Raw genomic sequence first — 21,937 nt, 5'->3', positions numbered from 1 at the left:
AACCCCTGGAAAGGGTTAGCCTCCAAAATCACTTTTTCAAAAAAAAAACAAAGATTCATTTCTCTTAGGAGATAATTTCCCCAAAAGAGTTAAAACCCCTGGAAAGGGTTAGCCTCCAAAGTCAATTAATAAAAACCTGTTTAAAAGGATAAAACCCCTGGAAAGGGTTAGCTTCCAAAAATCATTCTTTTCAAAAGATAAACTCACCAGCTGAGTCAAAATCCCTGGAAAGGGTTAGCTTCCAAAAAAATCAGTCTTTTAATAAATAAATCCTTCAGTAGAGTCAAAACCCAACAAAAACAGTTAGCCTCAACCTTGGGCTTCATACAAGGCACCAAAACAATAAAACTCCCCTGTTAATAGTCAGCCTCAACCTTGGGCATTGTACAAGGCAGATAATAGAGTCTCCCCAGTGAGTCCTTCATTGTTCAGTAGCCACAACCTTGGGCTTTGTACAAGGCAGATAAACCATATGTCGTGTGTCAAAGATTCCTAACATCTAGGATCTTTTCCCATAGAGTCATCCATACTCAGTTTATTTAAGAGTCCGCCACAACCTTGGGCTTCATACAAGGCAGAAAATAATATTTCCCCTAGTTAGAGTCAGCCTCAATTCTGGGCTTTGTACAGAACACCAAATTAAACCCATCAAAATAGATTTTCCCTAAGTAGAGTCAGCCTCAATTCTGGGCTTTGTACAGAACATAAAAATCCCTTGTAAATTAATCCCTAGTGGAGTTTTCTCCCAGAGTCATAATAATAATCAATCAATCAAAAAGCCTCAAGCTTGGGCCTCATACAAGCCAGTTAAAAATCAAATCTTTTATACAGTAGATAGACATAGCTTATCTCTATAGAGAGATCTTTCCTCTATCTCACCATATTCAAACAAACAAACATTACATTTCATTTTAATCAAGTCTCCCATTTAGGATTTTGAAAGGCATGAGCTGGCAGTAAAACCCAGACATGTGGTAACTTTCCCTAATTTGGATGAGCATCTTTCTTTCATTTAAGAGGTATTTGACTGGTATACTTGCACATACACAAGTAAGGTCCCCCTCTTGAATGAAATGAATTCAGTTATTCTGTCACTCTTTTAATGTTTGTGGTGGAATAGTAGAAATACCTCTCTATAAAGATGACTTCATGTCTCTTTACTGTAAACAGAGATTTAATTCAAGCTTCAAGCAAGGCACCCAAAAATAATTAATAATTAATTAGTTCCCCGAACTACATTAAGCTCTGACTTCCATTAGGGATATGTAGGCATGAGGTTCACAAGGAATCTCAGCGAGCTAATAAAATACCAAAAATAGTCTGTCTGTCTGTCTGTCTTTCTTTTATTCCATTCAATTCCTTCTCCTAATACAAAGGAGAAACTTCCCCAATAATCATTAGCAGCACAAACACATTTAGACACAGAGAAGGTTCCTGTAGAGTACTACAGATATGTAGGGTGTTTAAACACTTCCCTATGTATAACCGACCTCCCGGACTCCAGAATTTCTAGTCTAGGTGAAATCCCCACACTTAGCAAACTCTTAGGGTTTAGTTGAGATCTTTTTTTCCCTTTCCTACTCGTAGGACAATAAGAAAGTTCGTGTGATATCGTAGGAAGAACTGAAACAAAATTCATCCCACCACGGGCGCATTCTCCTTCCAAATTTCGCGTGAAGGGTCTAGCGTGCCGTCCTCCCAAGTGAAACGGGGAGGTAAAAAAAACGACCACCACAGAAAAATGGCGACTCTGCTGGGGAAATCAGTGTTAAAAACCTTGGTTTTTCATCCAAACCAATGGTTGACCTGTTGCTGGTCCAGCCCCAATGAGGAATTAGGGATGCCAAATTCCCCCTCAAACAAGAGAGGTCCTACCTAACCTCTGTGTCATTTCATGTGTTTGCTGCATTTATATTTGTTCATTTTGTTTATTCTGTATCGGGAAAGGGCTTGATTCCCCCTTGTGGTGAGAAATCCTATACCCGGATTTGAGTGCAACATAAGATAGGGTGGAGGATGTCTTCCCGGTGAAGACCCTCTAATCTTGGTTCACAATTCTACTCTTGGGATTTGCCTGGCTGGTTGTGATTAACTGCGCCACTGCATTCCAAGACTGATTTGTACCAGGAGGACCTAGAAACCCATTAACCCCACTTAAAGCCTTTTGTTAGGACGTAGAGCGGTAATTACGAAAGTAATTGTCACGCAGATACTACACTCAGAGAAAACTCTCTTATAGATACCAATCAACGTATCTTTAAGGTTGAGCAAAAACTCTGAGACCCCTAGAACCCGTTCTACAGGTACAAAATCCTTATCCTTAGTTTACCATTGGGGCGAGGTTTGCGTTTTGACTTCATGACCACTATACCCTTCAACACCATGTTTGTTTAAAACTCTTGTGTGTGCATTCATGCATTCATGCATCATTCATTAATAACAACTAAAAACAAAAGAGTCTTTTTCGAGTCGTTTTTCAAGGAAACTAAACAACGAACGTTTTGAACTTCATAGAAAGAGAGAAACGGAGAAAGGACTTAAGGATCTATACCATGGATTACGGGAGAAAGAGAGCTAGGAAATACACCTTCAAGATTCCCCAGGTCGAGGAACTGGGAAAGCTCGGAAAACTGGTGGTCAACCCCCAGGCTTTCAAGGAGAAGTATGGAAAACTTCTGCCTTTGCTCAATACCAACATTGTGGATGGGATCCTTCCCACCTTGGTACAGTTTTACGATCCAACGTATCACTGCTTCACCTTTCCAGATTATCAGCTCATGCCTACGTTGGAGGAGTACTCTCGTCTGATTGGAATACCCGTGTACGCGCAAGATCCGTACTCCGGTTTGGAAAAGAATCCTGACGACATTATCATTGTTGCAACTACTCCTTTGAACGTAGTCGACATCAGAACTCATATGGTGAGTAGAGGAGGAATTCAAGGATTGCCCTCCAAATTCCTGTTTGATCAAGCTCGGTACTTCGTCAGCATCCAAGATATGAGGGCTTTTGAGGAAATCTTGGCTTTGCTTATCTACGGATTTTTTTTGTTCCCTAACATTAACGATTTCGTCGACATCAACGCAATTAAGATCTTCTTAATTGGAAATCCAGTTCCAACCTTGCTTGCGGATGCTTATCACTTTGTGCATTCGAGAAACCTGCAGCGAGGAGGATTAATCACATGCTGCGTACCGTTGTTATACGAATGGTTCGTTTCGCACCTGCCAAAGTCTAACACCTTCTCGAACATGAGGGATGGCCTTTACTGGTCACAGAAAATCACGTCCCTCACTCATACGGACATTGAGTGGTGTAGTCCTGACAACGACGAAACCAAGATTATCTTCAGTTGCGGAAGTTTTCCCAACATACCCCTTATTGGAACTAAGGGAGGAATCAGTTACAATCCAGCTTTAGCCCGTCGTCAATACGGCTATCCTATGAAAAATATTCCAAGTAACATCCAATTGGAGGGTCTGTTCTTTAAGAACATTGACGATCATGGCAATATGCTGAAGAAGGAAATTGTCCAAGCCTGGCGTCTTGTTCACAGCAAAGGGAGAAGATTGTTAGGAAAACATCTTTGCATCTCCCTAGATCCTTACCTTCAATGGGTACGCGTCAGAGCATTCAAGCTCAGGATGCCATATCAGTATCAAGAACCCATTCCCCTTAGGGAACCAATTTACCTTTTCTCCACCGATGTTGAAAAATTGCAAGAGGCATTAAACAAGGTATGCCAAGAGAGGAATGCTTGGAGGAACAAGTATCGAATCGTCAACACGGAAAACGTTGAGATTCATAACATCCTAAGAAGGAAGGATGAGTTACTTGAAGTGCTCGATCGACAAGTGTCACAAACGTCACTTTCTCATCATATCCCTCCTGCTTCCTGGATCATCGATCAGCTCACGTCAGAGAACGCTCAGCTCAAGAAACAGAAGAAGATGTTAGAACGTGAAGTCGGCTCTTCGTCAAAGTTTTAGAGTCCTTTCTCCCAGTTTCTCTGTATTTCTTTTTCAAAATGTGTAAAAAACGGCGTTTTCGCTTAATTAATAAAAGTTTGATGTTTCATAACGTAATTATGGTGTTTCCTTGAAAAATATTAACTTAATTGCATATCATGCATCGCTTTAGTCGTACGCACTGACACGAGAATTGTCGCGGATCTAATAGTCACTTTCCTTTCTCCAGAAAGAGAGGAGGAGAAGGAGGTGAACCAAGACTTTCAAGCTGTCTCATCCATACAACACTCATTCTAGTCGCAAGAAAAGAATGGAAGACTTTGAGCAAGAGAATGGAGAACTCAGAGAAGAAATTACTACTCTCAAAGGTGCTATTGAAAGGCTCAATAGTATGGTAGAAGCCCTGGTAGTTGCACAGAATCGACCAACGCCAGAAGAACCACAAAGGACTGTGGTTTTCGAGATTGTTTCTACTCCTATTCCTCAGTATACCATGCCGCCCGATCGACCTTGGTGCATGCCGTATAACTTTATTCCAGAAGGGTACATACCCCCAGTTTCTGAAGTTCCAAGAGCTACAATGGAGATGCAACCACCGGAGGGTTACAAACCTCTGGAAATTGAAGTTCCAAGAGCAACGGCAATGGGTTTCACACAACAGAATGCTGAGATTCCAAGATCTGCTGTCATGGCTTCTCCACAGCCCATTATGCATACTTTTCCTCCACAGGGCGGACAAGTATATCATCACGCTCCCAGTGAGGACGCTGGCGTGTATGAAAGATTGGACGAGTTCCAGGAACAGTTTCTGCAAATGCAGAAGGAACTCAAGACTCTCCGAGGACAAGATCTATTTGGAAAGAATGCTGCAGACCTCTGTCTGGTTCCAAATGTTAAGATTCCTCACAAATTCAAAGTACTAGATTTCGAGAAGTACAAATGGAATTCATGCCCACAAAGTCACCTCGTAATGTACGCTCGAAGAATGTCAACTCAGACTGATAATCAACAATTACTCATTCATTATTTTCAAGACAGCCTGACTGGTGCTGCACTCAAATGGTACATGAACTTGGACAGTTCAGAGATTCGTACTTTTCGAGACCTCGGAGAGGCCTTCGTCAAACAGTATAAGTACAATCTGGATATGGCTCCCGACAGAGATCAACTCCGGGCCATGACTCAAAAGGATAGAGAAAGCTTCAAGGAATACGCTCAGAGATGGCGTGAAGTTGCTGCTCAAATTTATCCACCACTTGAAGAGAAAGAAATGACCAAAATCTATCTCAAAACTTTGAGTCCATTTTACTACGGACGAATGGTTGCAAGTGCACCAAGTGACTTTACCGAGATGGTAAACATGGGTGTACGTTTAGAAGAAGCAGTTCGAGAAGGACGCTTGGACAAAGAACCAGAATCTTCTATTGGTCCAAGGAAGTATGGAAGTTCTTTCCAGAAGAAAAAGGATCAAGATGTCAGCAATGTCTTGCACAAAATCAAGAAGAAATTTCAACCTCAAGTTGCAGCAATAACTCCGGTTGTTAACTCAGCGCCAGCTTATCAACCCCAGGTCTCGCAACAACAAATTCAACAAAGGTCGCAGCAATCTCAGCAGCAGGTTTGACCTACAAATTACAACAATCAGGCTCCAAGGTACCCTGCCTTTGACCCCGTACCAATGCCGTATGCGGAATTATTTCCAACATTACTGGCAAAAGGACTCATTCAGACAAGGAGTCCTCCAAATCCTACAAACAGTTCCTTACCATGGTATAAGGCTGACCAATCCTGTCCCTATCATCAGGGGGCACCAGGTCACAATATTGAGAACTGTTTCCCTTTCAAGATTGACGTCCAACGATTAGTGAAGAGCGGAATGCTATCCTTCAAAGATACTAGTCCAAACGTCCAAGCAAATCCTTTGCCGCAGCATAAAGAAGCTTCAGTAAAATCTGATAGATCAACACCCTAACGTCATTCAAATCTACGACATTCGTCAGATAGGGGAAAATCTTGTCAAGACGCACGCTAAACAAGCTGGGTACGGCCATGTACCACCTCACAACTACTTCACATGCGATATTTGTCCAAAGAATAATCAAGGATGTGCCGTAGTTCAAGCTGCATTACAAGAACAAATGGACTTAGGATGGATTCAACATATCCGAGTCAGAACTGAACATGACATCAACATGGTTCAAGGATGTCCAGGAGAATACAAAATCTACAAAGTTGAAGATCTTGAAGGATCGGTAGTCAGGTTCCATAAAACTTTAAATGGACTTGCCTACTTTGGAACAGATTTCCACGCTTACAGTAGATGCAGAATTTGTCGAAGAAATTCACAAGGATGTTTACGTGTTCGCAACGACATTCAAAAGCTGATGGATGACAATACCATTACTGTTCTTGCCAACAGAGAAGATGATGAAGTCTTTATCGTATCTCCTCAAATTAATCAAGTTGAACCAATGCAAGTTAAGTATGATAGCAGGAAGACAGCAATTGCTCCGTTAGTCATCTACTTACCAGGTCCTGTACCGTATGAGTCCAGCAAGGCTATACCATACAAGTACAATGCTACATTCATTGAAAATGGTAAGGAAATACCATTACCGTCTGTTGTCAACATTGCTGATGTTAGTCGAGTCACCAGAAGTGGACGAGTCTTCAACAGAACAACAGAAAATGTGGAGAAACCTTCGGAGGAAGTACCACATAGGCAAGACAATCATCCAACCAATGCTGTTCAAGCGAAAGAAAATGATGAGATTTTGAAGTTAATCCAGAGGAGTGAATACAACATTGTAGATCAATTACTACATACTCCGTCTAGGATATCTGTTCTCTCCCTGCTATTGAGTTCTGAAGCTCATAGGGAAGCTCTACAGAAAGTTTTGGAACAAGCTTTTGTAGAACCAAGTGTTACTATAAGCCAATTCAACAACATCGTTGCCAACATCTCCGCCGGAACTAACCTTAGTTTCTGTGACGAAGATCTTCCTGAAGAAGGAGTAGACCACAATCTTCCACTTCACATCTCAGTTGGCTGCATGGGTGATGTACTCACAGGAGTCCTAATAGACAATGGATCCTCTCTCAATGTCATGCCGAAATCAACATTGTCAAGATTATCCTTCGAAGATTACCCTCTAAGAAAAAGTCATGTCATCGTGAAAGCATTTGATGGATCAAGAAAGTCAGTTTTTGGAGAGGTAGATCTTCCCATAACTATTGGACCTCAGACGTTCAAAATCACTTTCCAGGTCATGGACATTCCAGCACAATACAGTTGTTTGCTAGGTTGCCCATGGATTCATGAGGCTGGGGCAATTACTTCAACACTTCATCAGAAACTGAAGATCATAAGAAATGACAAATTGGTAACCGTATGTGGAGAACGAGCTCTGATCGTCAGTTACCAGTCATCATTCTCCGACATAGAACCAAAAGAAGTTGTTGGAACTAATTTCCAAGCACTTTCCTTGGACAAAGGAAATGAGAAAGCAGCGTCTATCTCTTCATATAAAGATGCAATCCAAGTTATAAAAGATGGCACTACCAGTGGTTGGGGGCACATTAATATTCCTACCAACAACAAGAACAGAACAGAAGTTGGATTCTTTCCAACATCATCAAAGACTATTCCAGGGATTGAGGTAGTTCTCCCTATTCAAGAAACTTTCTACAGTGGAGGTTTTCTTCAACCTGTTCAACAAACAGTCAATACCATCGGTACGGAAGACACCGATGAGAATAAGTGGAATGTATGTCCTACCTTCTCGAGGCAGGATACATAGCCCTATCAGAGTCTGAATCACCTTGCTGTTATCCGACTAAGGGATCTGAAAGTAAGACTCAACCAAGCAGAGATGAAGTTACAAATAGCTTCACCACCAGAAGTCATGGTTCATCAGAAGAAGTTCCTCCTATCCCCGAAGAGACTTGGGATACATTAGGAGAACCAAGCGGAAAATTCGACTACATGGTGAAATACTCCGCTCCTGAAAGTTCAAGAATCTCTCTTGAAGATATTGTTCCAACTGGATGGAACAGTGATTTTGAGTACCTCTCTCAGCCAAAAGAGATATATAACCCTTGCTATTCATCATCATCGACTGGTGAAATCATCATTGAGGATTATATCCCCAAGTCCCCTTCCGAGGCTACAGATCTAGAGTTCACATATCTGGTCAATGCCATCTTGGGAGAAGAGCAAGACCAAAATACAGAAGAGGATGATCTCGAAAGTGTCTCCGACAACGAGTCTCTCCATTCAGAAGATTGGAAGTTTCCTCAAAAGAAAGTCCGACATACTCCACTTGGAAATGGGTATGCTCACACCGCTCAGTCTGCTGAAGTAGAAGAAGATCGTCTGAGTGTTGCAAAGACAGTGGTTGGGAAATCAAGACCTACCACAGGCCAGCTTAAGCCTAAGGTTCCAGATTACCTAGTGCACAATGGGGTTCGCCACTATTGGACAGCTGTTGAAGTTACAACTGTTGTTCGCACTCCTAAGTAGGAACTTTCACCGTTATTTTATCCTCTCACCATAGCCCAGGGTGAAGAGATGTTTCATAGGGCTTTGCATTTTACTATTTCTTAGGAAAATGTCCCTCTTTGCTTCGCCCAAAGCAATAGAGTTTTGTTTTATAGGGTTTTTGTTTCAAGAAATGACTGTCAATAAATAAAAATGTCATTTTGCTCCGTCGTTAGTTTTTCCTTTTCTTTTTTTCGGAAATTGGTAATCCTAAAAAACACCCTAAAAAAACATCAAAAATTCCATTAACTGCATACACCGAGTCTTCCCTCGTTGTCTAAATAAAGTCATCACACATATGCAGATTAATCATAAAATATCCCGTTGAAACGTACGATCGTATGACTTCTCCAAGCTTTGAGTTTCCTGTATTCGAGGCAGAGGAAGAAGAAGACGAAGAAATATCAAAGGAAATTTCACGATTACTTCAACAAAAGGAAGAGGCCATTCAGCCATACAATGAGCCTCTAGAGATCATTAACCTTGGTTCCGATGGAAACAGAAAAGAGGTTAAGATTGGAGCTTCGCTCAGTTCAGAGATCAGAGAGAGTTTGATACGACTGCTCAAAGAATTCTCAAATGTCTTCGCTTGGTCTTATCAAGATATGCCAGGGTTGGATACCAGTATAGTGGAGCATCACTTGCCATTAAAAGCAGAATGCCCTCCGGTCAAGCAAAAATTGAGAAGAACTCATCCGGAGATGGCCATGAAAATCAAAGAGGAAGTTCAAAAGGAAATCAACGCAGGTTTCCTCGTCACTTCAGAATACCCTCAGTGGTTAGCTAACATTGTTCCCGTTCCTAAGAAAGACGGCAAAGTCCGCATGTGCGTCGACTACAGAGATTTGAACAAAGCTAGCCCTAAGGATGATTTTCCTTTACCACATATTGATATGTTGGTAGACAGTACAGCAAAATCCAAAGTTTTCTCATTCATAGACGGATTTTCAGGATACAATCAAATCAAAATGGCACCTGAAGACATGGAGAAAACAGCTTTCATCACCCCCTGGGGCACGTTCTGCTATCGTGTTATGCCTTTTGGACTAAAGAACGCAGGGGCAACTTATCAAAGAGCCATGACTACACTTTTCCACGACATGATGCATAAAGAAGTGGAAGTCTATGTGGACGACATGATTGCCAAATCAGAAAATGAAGAAGATCACATACAAAATCTGACAACGTTATTTCAACGCTTACGGAAGTTTCAGCTTCGCCTGAACCCCAACAAGTGTACCTTTGGTGTCTACTCAGGAAAACTCCTTGGTTTCATTGTCAGCAAACGAGGAATTGAAGTGGATCCAGACAAAGTCAAGGCAATTCAAGAAATGCCTTCACCCAGAACCGAGAAACAAGTTAGAGGATTTCTTGGACGTCTGAATTACATCTCGAGATTCATATATCTCATGACTGCAACTTGTGCTCCTATTTTCAAACTTCTACGGAAAAATCAAAGTTGCGTCTGGACAGACGATTGTCAGAAAGCGTTCGACAGCATTAAAGAATATCTGCTCGAACCACCCATCCTGTCTCCTCCAGTGGAAGGAAGACCTTTGATAATGTACTTAACCGTCTTAGAAGATTCCATGGGTTGTGTCCTTGGACAGCAAGACGAGACGAAAAGAAAAGAGCATGCCATTTACTACCTAAGCAAGAAATTCACTGACTGTGAATCCCGATACTCCATGCTCGAGAAGACGTGTTGTGCTTTGGCCTGGGCTGCCAAGCGTCTCCGCCAGTACATGATTCGACATACTACTTGTTTGATCTCTCATATGGATCCAATCAAGTACATCTTTGAGAAGCCTGCCTTAACTGGGAGAATTGCCCGTTGGCAGATGTTGTTATCAGAATATGACATTGAGTATCACGCACAGAAAGCCGTGAAAGGAAGCATTCTAGCTGAGCACCTGGCTCACCACCCACTCAATGGTCATGAATCAACCAGTTTCGACTTTCCGGACGAGGACGTCATGTACCTCAAGATGAAAGATTATGACGAGCCACTACCAGACGAAGGACCTGAGATAGGATCCCAGTGGGGCTTAATCTTTGACGGAGCTATCAATGCTTATGGACGAGGAATTGGGGCAATCATTGTTACACCTCAGGGTACCCATATTCCATTTACTGCCAGATTAACTTTCAAGTGCATAAACAATGAGGCCGAATATGAAGCTTGCATCATGGGTCTCGAAGAAGCCGTGGATCTAAGAATCAAACACTTGGATGTATACGGGGATTCTGCTTTGGTCATCAACCAAATCAAAGGAGAATGGGAAACACGCCAACCAGGGCTAATTCCTTACAAAGACTACGCGAGGAGATTGTTACCATTCTTCGACAGGGTAGATTTTCATCACATTCCTCGCGAAGAAAACAACTTGGCTGATGCATTAGCCACACTCTCTTCCATGATTAGGATAAATCATTGGAATGACATTCCTCGGATTGATGTTATGCGCCTGGATAGGCCCGCTCATGTTTTCACAGTAGAAGCAATCATCGACGACAAACCGTGGTATCACGACATCAAGAACTTTCTTCAAAAGCAAGAGTACCCTCTTGGGGCGTCAAAGAAAGATAGAAAGACTTTAAGAAGGTTAGCTTGTAGATTCTTCCTGAATGAAGATGTTCTGTACAAGAGAAACTTCGACATGGTTCTGCTCAGATGCGTTGACAGAAAAGAAGCCGAAGTACTCATGAGAGAAATACATGAAGGTTCCTTTGGTACTCCCACCAATGGACATACCATGACAAGGAAAATACTGAGAGCAGGATATTATTGGTTGACGATGGAGTCAGATTGCTACCAGTGCGCAAAGAGGTGTCACAAATGTCAGGTCTACGCCGATAGAATTCATGTGCCACCATCTCTTCTCAACATACTCTCTTCCCCTTGGCCTTTCTCCATGTGGGGAATCGACATGATTGGAATGATCGAGCCAAAAGCGTCCAACGGACATCGCTTCATCTTGGTAGCCATAGACTATTTCACCAAATGGGTTGAAGCAGCTTCATATGCAAACGTTACAAGACAAGTTGTCGTCAGGTTTATCAAGAATCACATCATCTGTCGCTACGGCATTCCTAGCAAGATAATCACTGACAATGGGTCAAATTTGAATAACAAAATGATGAAGGAACTTTGTGAAGAATTCAAGATTGAGCATCACAACTCATCTCCTTACAGACCAAAGATGAATGGAGCTGTAGAAGCAGCTAACAAAAACATCAAGAAAATCGTTCAGAAGATGGTCATCACTTACAAAGATTGGCATGAAATGCTCCCGTATGCTCTTCATGGTTACCGTACATCAGTACGTACTTCGACTGGAGCAACTCCTTTCTCCCTTGTATATGGCATGGAGGCAGTCCTACCTATAGAGGTTGAAATTCCATCAATGAGAGTCTTGATGGAGGCAAAATTAACAGAAGCCGAGTGGTGTCAAAGCCGATTCGATGAATTGAACTTAATCGAAGAAAAGCGCATGACAACTTTATGCCACGGTCAGCTATATCAACAAAGAATGAAGAAAGCTTTCGACAAAAAGGTTCGACCTCGCACAATCAAAGAAGGCGACCTTGTACTCAAAAAGATTCAATCTTTTCTCACAGATTCGAGAGGGAAATGGACTCCCAATTATGATGGCCCCTATGTGGTCAAAAGAGCTTTCTCAGGAGGAGCCTTAATACTCACGACTATGGATGGAGAAGAATTCACCCGTCCTGTGAACATCGACGCAGTCAAGAAATACTTCGCCTAAATAATTAAAAGAACAGCTCGCTAAGTTGAAAACTCGCAAAGAGCGACTTAGGAAAAAAAGAGCGTCTCGGTGAATCGAAAACCCGAAAGGGCGATTCAGGCAAAAGTTAGAGACATAAAAAAATAAATAATCAATCCCGGTAAACTTAAAACCCGAGAGGGGTAGTTTACGCAAAAGTTAGGGATATATGGCAAGTAACTGTGTTCAGGACAAACTTGATCATTCAAAAATCCATAGCGGAGTATTCATCAGCAGTAGGTCATCTTCTACAAAGCACGAATACAGCGCAACTCGGAGTGGAAGGGAAAGATAACGGTCGTCACGTTTCATCGTAGCCCTTTTCCCGAAAAATTACCAATTTCCAACTTTGTAAATACTCCATGGAATCAAGCATTTGGCTGATTACCATTCCATATATAATAATTTGAGCCTTGTGCCTTTCTTTGCAAATCGAGTCTTATTCAGTTTCTTGAAATGCATCTTAAGTTTAAACAGTCATTTTCTTGAAACAAATGTTTTCATAAAATAAAATGAATTTACTTGCAAAAATAAAGGTGAAATTTCTTTCTAAGGTTTACAAACAATAGGAAGAATGCAAACAGCTACTCCGAGAACGGTTGAGACTCCGGGAACCAAGATTTCCCCATGAGGTCGCTTTGCGAACATCTCCCGATGACGGATCTTCACTTCAATTCATATTACTCACTTCGGACAGCGGACAACTGATAACCAGGTATCCCCAACAGAGTTCGAACTACAAGAAGAAGACATCTTCTGATCAACAAGATTCAAGTCGTATCATAGGATTTTACATCCGCGACAATTATATTCACATTCACTTTGCATTTCATAATCATCGTAGTATTCATGCATTTTGTCTCACACCATATTTGCGTAATGAGCATAGTCTAGCCGAGGTTTTGATAGTGTTAATACCCAAATTACTTGGGCATATACTCAAGATTCCCCTGCAAAGTTGTGAAAGGTTTTTCTTCTTCATGAAGAAGGTTCATACACCCAAATTCCCCAATCAAGTCAACAAATGGTAGTCTCCCTCAAAGAGATAGTTTTTTCACTTTTGGAATTCCCCAATTGAGAATCTCCTGCAGAGCGACGCTCGACAATCTTCTTCAAATAAGATAGTTTGTTTCGCATTTTGAATTCCTCAGAAGTTTGGTATTTCCCCAGCAGATCGACAAAAGATCCCCAACGGAGTCAGTGAATTGTAGTCTTCGTCCAGAAGATAGTTCAGATTCCTCAGCGTAAGTAGGTGAATGGTAGTCTTCTTCCCGAAGACAGTTCATCCACTTTCGAGCAAAGTCATTAGCCCCTCAAAAGAGCGCGGGACCATATGACAATCCTTCAAAAAACGTCAAGTTGAAAGGAGGGATGGTGAAGTTTCTTTATTTACCGTCAAATGGTATCTTACCTCCAAGTGCTGGTAAGAAGTTTGATGAGGAAACAAACCTTTGAAGTTTCTTTATTTACCGTCAAATGGTATCTTACCTCCAAGTGCTGGTAAGAAGTTTGATGAGGAAACAAACCTTTGAAGTTTCTTTATTTACCATCAAATGGTATCTTACCTCCATGTGCTGGTAAGAAGTTTGATGAGGAAACAAACCTTTGAAGTTTCTTTATTTACCATCAAATGGTATCTTACCTCCAAGTGCTGGTAAGAAGTTTGATGAGGAAACAAACCTTTGAAGTTTCTTTATTTACCATCAAATGGTATCTTACCTCCAAGTGCTGGTAAGAAATTTGATGAGGAAACAAATCTTTGGAGAATTTCTCTTTATCTGAGATATTGTCTAAAATCACAACTGAGACCAGTTTCGAGGTACAGACATCCGAAACAAGGGGAGGTTGCTTCCCTTTTTCTAAGTGTCAACACTTAGTTAAAAAAGATGGATTGCGCATCCTACATTGCCATCCATTCACCAGAATCCACATGACGTATTCCTACAGGAGTTTGTCTCCTCATCCCCCGCCAAGTGCGACAACGGGATCAAGTCATGAAAAGATTTTATCAATTACAACATCTCAGGAGCGCCCAAAATTCGGGCATTCTTTGATATTTAAGTCTCTTTCACGCAGGAGAGATCGAGATATCAATCTCTCTCCCTCCGGATAAAAGAAACTTAAATAGGGGCATCTGTCATACCCTAATTTTTGACCCCCCTGAGATGACATATCTTCAGGATTTTCATCAGGTCAAAACAAGTACCCAGAGCAGTCATTTCTTCATCTGGCATTCAATCAAGGATGTTCAAAGACAAGAAAACTCAGGCAAAGGATCAATCAATAGAAGGATTAGTCTCTAACAAAATCATAGGACTCAAAAGCTTCACTTTTATATTCACCTATGATTGATTAGACACTCAGTCATCTAAGTACAGGTTTACTCAGGTCACCAGACTAGGGTTTTTGAGCCTATCAAGGACTGAAATCAGGGATCACCTTTGGGAAACCCTAAAAAGCTCCAGGACATCTATTAAAGACTTCAATCATCTTCAAATGATCCATACAATAAGATCCACTGGACATCACACCTCAATTCAAGATCCACAGTCACCAATTTCATCTGGTCGACAATTAGGGTTTTTAACCTAATTCATCTGGATAGTTGACTTTTAATCAGGGCATGGATCCAAAACTCAAGACATGATTCAAGAACCTCTACTACCTCAATATAACCCATTTACATCACTCATTTGAGGAGAAGATCTTAATTCCACACAAAAGTCCAAAATCTCACCTTATTTGGAAAAAGTCAACTGTATGGGATCACCTTTGACTTTTAAGATTTTTGGTCAAACCATGACTTTCAAAGATCAATATCATTAATATATGGATATTAAAGTCATTTGACCAAAGAAATTCAAGAAGAATCATCAAGGAGCAAAAAGTCGGGAATTAGGGTTTTTGAGGGTAGTGTGAGAACTCAAATTTTCACCTACACAACTCAAAAAACTTCCAACATGAAAGTTGTAGATCTTGCAAAATAAAACAACATCTTACAATGGAACGTTTTTCAAAAGATCAATCATTTAAGAGATTTGGAAATTTTGAAGTTTTAGGTCATAAACACTTAGAAAATTTTCTAAGTGTTTTTAACCTAGTTTTCTTCCAACTTTGGCCTCATTTTTCACAAATTTGCCAAAGGATTCTGAAGGAACCATAAACTAATGATTTGAAGTAGATGTTTAGGGCTTTCCAAATTGTGTTCAACCTTCTCCAAATTCATTTTGAGCTAAGAGTTATGCTTGTTCAAAGTTGGCCTCATGAAGTGAAATTATAGGTCATGTACAATTTGAAACTTTGCAATTTTGTGCATTTTGCTTCACTAAGTGATGCTACCCGACCTCTAATGCATCTGAAAACATGCCATGCATCCAAATTCATCATTGCATAAGGATTAGAGAAGATTCCCAAAAACAAAGGCATGTGATTATGTAATGATTGCATTTTTGAATTTATGGCAAATGATGAATCATCAAGGAATCTTGCTCTAAGCCAATTAGAACTCTCCTCTGAATCAGAAATGTTCCCTTAGATCATACAAGATCAATGGTTGGGGAAGCTAGCCCGAAAATGCATCATTGCATTTAGGATCTTTTCAAATTTTCTTCATGGCTAAGAAACCAAACTCACTTCACTAAGCAAGCTCACTATGCACAATTACTCTGAACCAATTGCCTATAAATAGAGGGCTCTTTCTCATTCAGAAAACACACCAAAGCAACATAATTCTTGCTTTCTCTCTTCTTTCTTCATACTTAAGGTTTTCAAAGGTTCTTTGGCAAGAAGACTCGGATTCTTCAAACCAGAGCTCTTCCTTTGGAATTAAGTATTCAAACACCTTAGGGGAGTCATTTAGAGGTGATCCAAACCTCTGAAACACTTCTGGGCGTGGAGAATCATCATCTTCACCTCTCACTTGGAGATGTTGCAGTTGGGGTCGAGCAAGAAATTCTGGGCACTTTCAGTCCAAGCCAGGCATCTCAACACCTTCCAAAGGAGTCATTGAAGCTATCTGGATCGTTACAACAGCTCTGTAACACCTTTTGATCAGAGCCAAATCTTCATTTTTCAGGTAAGTTTCAAAAGCTTCAAACTCTATGATTCACGCATGATAAATTTAAAATGAAGTTACCAGTTGGTTTCTGCACCTTCATAGATCATTAGCCCTCAATCAATTGCATCAAATCATGCATATATAGTATTTCATGTTTAATTTCAGTTTTAGGGTTCTTAGTGTTCATGCTTGCAAATTTTATGTTATACTGAAAATAAATAAAATTAAAGAACACCATCATGATCCTCGTCCAAAAACGAGCAAAATCCATGTTTACATCTTTAAGTTTGGTTGAGAAACGAAGGAGATAGCATTTTCAAAAATTTGAAGCTTGAGGTTGAAGATGAAGATGGTGGCGCCATTTTTTTGAATTTCCCAGAAATGCGTTTATTTTATTTTGAATGATGGGTGTGTTATCTACGAATTAATCGTAGTGTCCCAATGGTTACAGCGCGCGTCCAAAAGCTTTGCCTTGCCTTAGGTCTGGGGTTCGATCCCCCCTCAGACCTTTTGTTCATTTATTTTCTTTTTTAGCTCATTCATTGCTTTGTTCTACATATAATCATATGGGCTCCCTTCTTAAACAAGCCACGCACGTGGCCCAGTTGGTATTTGTTTTGTTTGGTAATCTATAGGGCGTGGGTTCAAGCCTTGAAGGAGACAAACCCAAATTTTTTATCACTATTTTCCTTTGTTTTATTCACAAACTTCACATATTTATTTAACCTATCAAATTAATCCATTTTCACTTCATTTTTCACACACTTGTTATTTAATATACCTATTTTATGAATAATCAAAAAAATCATAAAAACATTATTTATTTCATGTATTTTAATTAGGTTTAAAATAGTATGTTTTAAGTGTTTTCTTAAATACTTTAAAATATATATATTCATTTTGTTTTAACCTAATTACTTTGTGAATAATTTTATGATAAAACCCTAATTATTTAGGTCTTAATTAGGTATAGATTTCATCTTTGCCTTAATTAAGTTGACTTTTGTCAATATTCAAAACTGTTTTCGATCTCTGATTAAACAGATGATTAAGGTTTTCAAACAACAAAACCTTATATCATTTCAATCATTTTCAACTGTTTCTCATAAACAGTAAATCATTTTTAAGTGGGCCTCTATTAGAGTGTAAGTCCCAACACCTTCTTTCTTTTCTTAGTTTGTTTTCCAAAACTGTATTTACAAAATCTTCTTTCTGTTTTCAAAACATTCTTCTGGTATTTGAAGGGCATTATTCCCGGTGAAACTCTTCAGATACCTATGTGACCTATGTCCATCTTCACTTCTTCTGTTTTCAAAAAAAACCATTAACTGTTTATCATATATATATATATTCAACTGTTATCCATCAATTGCTGGTAAGGCTTTGTACATACTTCTTCAAAGGCCTCCACTCCATCCAGGTTAGGCTTTACAAGCTTTCAATTTACAGTCTTTATTTAAATTACTGTCAAATATAAACTGTGCATATATATTAGTTTAGAACTACGTTTGAGTGTAAACCCTAGGACAGTTAAACTATATATATATATTATAGGAATATGACCTAGGATTGAGAATGTCTTCCCGGTGAAGGCTCTTTCCTAATTAGAGATCTGTAGTTCAAACCCCCAAGATGAATTATTCCCGGTGAAACATCTTGGCAAAAACCTTAGAATCCAAAAAATAGGACACATCCACCCAAAGAGGAATTATTCCCGGTGAAACCTCTTACCCATTTGTTTAGAGCCAAAATAAGTTCAAAACCACATAGCTTTCTCTTGTGCTATAACAAGGACCCTCGATGACCCTCGATTAGCCTCCTCTTGGGCTTTGTACAAGGACCCACAAGCTTCTTAAAAGCATTTCCAGCTTCCTCTTGAGCTTGTATACAAGGACCCACCAGGTTTCTTATAAACACAGGAACAGGTCTTTAGTCACCTTTTAACATACCCTGGTGAGTTTCTTCCAATTTAAACCAGACTTTAAACAAGCTAAGTTTGTCTCAATTTTACATTGAGTACACCTTTTTGGAATGAGAGACATGGATAGTCTCTGTCACCCTTATCTTCTTTAATTTTCCTTAGCAGAGTCTAGGATCCATGTTTGCTTATCCTCAGTCAGTGTCATCCTTCATCTTGGGCTTTAAACAAGAAGTCTCCACTAGATAATCTTTCTGCCAATCATTTTAACAAAAACCCCTGGAAAGGGTTAGCCTCCAAAATCACTTCTTCAAAAAAAAACAAAGATTCATTTCTCTTAGGAGATAATTTCCCCAAAAGAGTTAAAACCCCTGGAAAGGGTTAGCCTCCAAAGTCAATTAATAAAAACCTGTTTAAAAGGATAAAATCCCTGGAAAGGGTTAGCTTCCAAAAATCATTCTTTTCAAAAGATAAACTCACCAGCTGAGTCAAAATCCCTGGAAAGGGTTAGCTTCCAAAAAAATCAGTCTTTTAATAAATAAATCCTTCAGTAGAGTCAAAACCCAACAAAAACAGTTAGCCTCAACCTTGGGCTTCATACAAGGCACCAAAACAATAAAACTCCCCTGTTAATAGTCAGCCTCAACCTTGGGCATTGTACAAGGCAGATAATAGAGTCTCCCCAGTGAGTCCTTCATTGTTCAGTAGCCACAACCTTGGGCTTTGTACAAGGCAGATAAACCATATGTCGTGTGTCAAAGATTCCTAACATCTAGGATCTTTTCCCATAGAGTCATCCATACTCAGTTTATTTAAGAGTCCGCCACAACCTTGGGCTTCATACAAGGCAGAAAATAATATTTCCCCTAGTTAGAGTCAGCCTCAATTCTGGGCTTTGTACAGAACACCAAATTAAACCCATCAAAATAGATTTTCCCTAAGTAGAGTCAGCCTCAATTCTGGGCTTTGTACAGAACATAAAAATCCCTTGTAAATTAATCCCCAGTGGAGTTTTCTCCCAGAGTCATAATAATAATCAATCAATCAAAAAGCCTCAAGCTTGGGCCTCATACAAGCCAGTTAAAAATCAAATCTTTTATACAGTAGATAGACATAGCTTATCTCTATAGAGAGATCTTTCCTCTATCTCACCACATTCAAACAAACAAACATTACATTTCATTTTAATCAAGTCTCCCATTTAGGATTTTGAAAGGCATGAGCTGGCAGTAAAACCCAGACATGTGGTAACTTTCCCTAATTTGGATGAGCATCTTTCTTTCATTTAAGAGGCATTTGACTGGTATACTTGCACATACACAAGTAAGGTCCCCCTCTTGAATGAAATGAATTCAGTTATTCTGTCACTCTTTTAATGTTTGTGGTGGAATAGTAGAAATACCTCTCTATAAAGATGACTTCATGTCTCTTTACTGTAAACAGAGATTTAATTCAAGCTTCAACCTTGAGCTTCAAGCAAGGCACCCAAAAATAATTAATAATTAATTAGTTCCCCGAACTACATTAAGCTCTGACTTCCATTAGGGATATGTAGGCATGAGGTTCACAAGGAATCTCAGCGAGCTAATAAAATACTAAAAATAGTCAGTCTGTCTGTCTGTCTTTCTTTTATTCCATTCAATTCCTTCTCCTAATACAAAGGAGAAACTTCCCCAATAATCATTAGCAGCACAAACACATTTAGACACAGAGAAGGTTCCTGTAGAGTACTACAGATATGTAGGGTGTTTAAACACTTCCCTATGTATAACCGACCTCCCGGACTCCAGAATTTCTAGTCTAGGTGAAATCCCCACACTTAGCAAACTCTTAGGGTTTAGTTGAGATCTTTTTTTCCCTTTCCTACTCGTAGGACAATAAGAAAGTTCGTGTGATATCGTAGGAAGAACTGAAACAAAATTCATCCCACCACGGGCGCATTCTCCTTCCAAATTTCGCGTGAAGGGTCTAGCGTGCCGTCCTCCCAAGTGAAACGGGGAGGTAAAAAAAACGACCACCACAACGTGCTCAAGGCTTAAATGAAGGTGTTCATTGAAACTATCCAAGGTATGCTTAGTCGGAACCACCCGTTCAGCGCGCTTTTTAGATTGTTCGCAAAGGATTTTTGGAACATTCCCACACACAAACCAGTCTGGAAAAGGAGAACTTAGAGCCACACCAAAATCAGCACTAGGCAGTGGAGGGAATTTTGGAGGATTAAGTTTAAAAGCCACTTCATAACGTAGTTCAGGTCGAACATACATGGGCAATTTTAACTTATCCAGTTTAGCAGAAAACTTTTCACGTAGAGTAATCGCAGCTTCACGAACGGTCCGACTAAGGTCATCAGGCCTGTAGATAGTTTCAAAGAATTTTTGAAAGGCTTGGATTTCTTTAATATGAGTCGAAGTACCTTTATGGAAGTTCGCCTACACATCAGCAAAAGCTTCAGTTAGTTCCTGAGTAAGGCTCTCAGCATCGAAGATTTGCGTGGTATAATAATCTGTCCACCATTGATGAAAATCTATGGTAGTATAGAAGGCAGGCTCAAAGGAGATAGGAGAGAGAGTTGTGATGCCAACGTATTTAGAGATTTTGGATTCATACCCGTCTTCACCTAAATGCAGGGTGTGTAAACACATGTGATTCCTTTTGTCATACATGCATTTTGGCTTGAGTTGAACCAACACAAATTGTCTTGAAACCAGATTTGGTTGATAGCAAAGAAGACAACAATGACTTTTGGGAGATCGAAGTTGGTGGTATAATAACTTAGGAGTAAGGAAAGCTTCCCAGATAATCATGGATTCGACTTGTTGGTACGGAGAAGTTGCTGGAAATTCTCGAGTAAACCATTCAGGACCTACTTTCCTTTTTACAAAGGGACCCATGGAAGGACTAAATTGATAATGTTTGGCAAACATCATCATGTACGCTAAAAAGGTTTCTTGAATCTTTCCCGTTTCTTCTTTTGGAGTTAGGTGAGCTAATCTAGTCCTTTCCACTGTTCGATCCTTTATAGCTGTATCTTCTTCATTTACAACACCTTTGTATGGGAGATGAGCCTCAAAAGTGGCATTAAGCCATAACTATAATAACCAGAAGGGGCCAGCAAAAAGAAGGGATCCTGTTTTGTAGTCCTTGATAAGGTCTGTTGCTTCACCAAGGTTCTCGTAAAGGAATCCTAAAATTAACTGGCTCAGGTTTAACTTTTTCCCAGCATTTATCTGGTTAGCCATACAGAGATATCTTTTTGCCACTTGGATAAACCTAGAACAAAAAACGCATCTCGAAAGCCAGAATGCTAGAAATGCAATGTGTTCTTCATCAGTGACTTCTGCAGTTGATTGATCATGGTATCCTTGGATAAAAGCAGTATAGGTGATTGTTGCTTCACTGAACTGGATGGTGTCAGTATCCATGAAGTTGGGATCGAAGAGTTCCCCAGTTGGTCGAAGTCCTGTGATAGCGGCTATATCGAAAAGAGTGGGAGTAATCATTCCACAAGGAAGGTGAAAAGTGTTGTGAGAAGCATCCCAAAAGTGTACTGATGCCACTAGCATGGTTTGGTTGTACTCTAAACCTGTTTTGGATAACTGGATTAAGTCGTAAATCCCTAGTTCTTTCCAAAATGAAGCCTTTTGCTTTTCCACTTTGGTTAACAAA

The sequence above is a fragment of the Vicia villosa genome, unplaced genomic scaffold, assembly GCF_029867415.1.
Source record: "Vicia villosa cultivar HV-30 ecotype Madison, WI unplaced genomic scaffold, Vvil1.0 ctg.000634F_1_1, whole genome shotgun sequence".
Taxonomy (NCBI): Eukaryota; Viridiplantae; Streptophyta; class Magnoliopsida; order Fabales; family Fabaceae; genus Vicia; species Vicia villosa.
Note: the sequence above shows the minus strand (reverse complement) of the source record.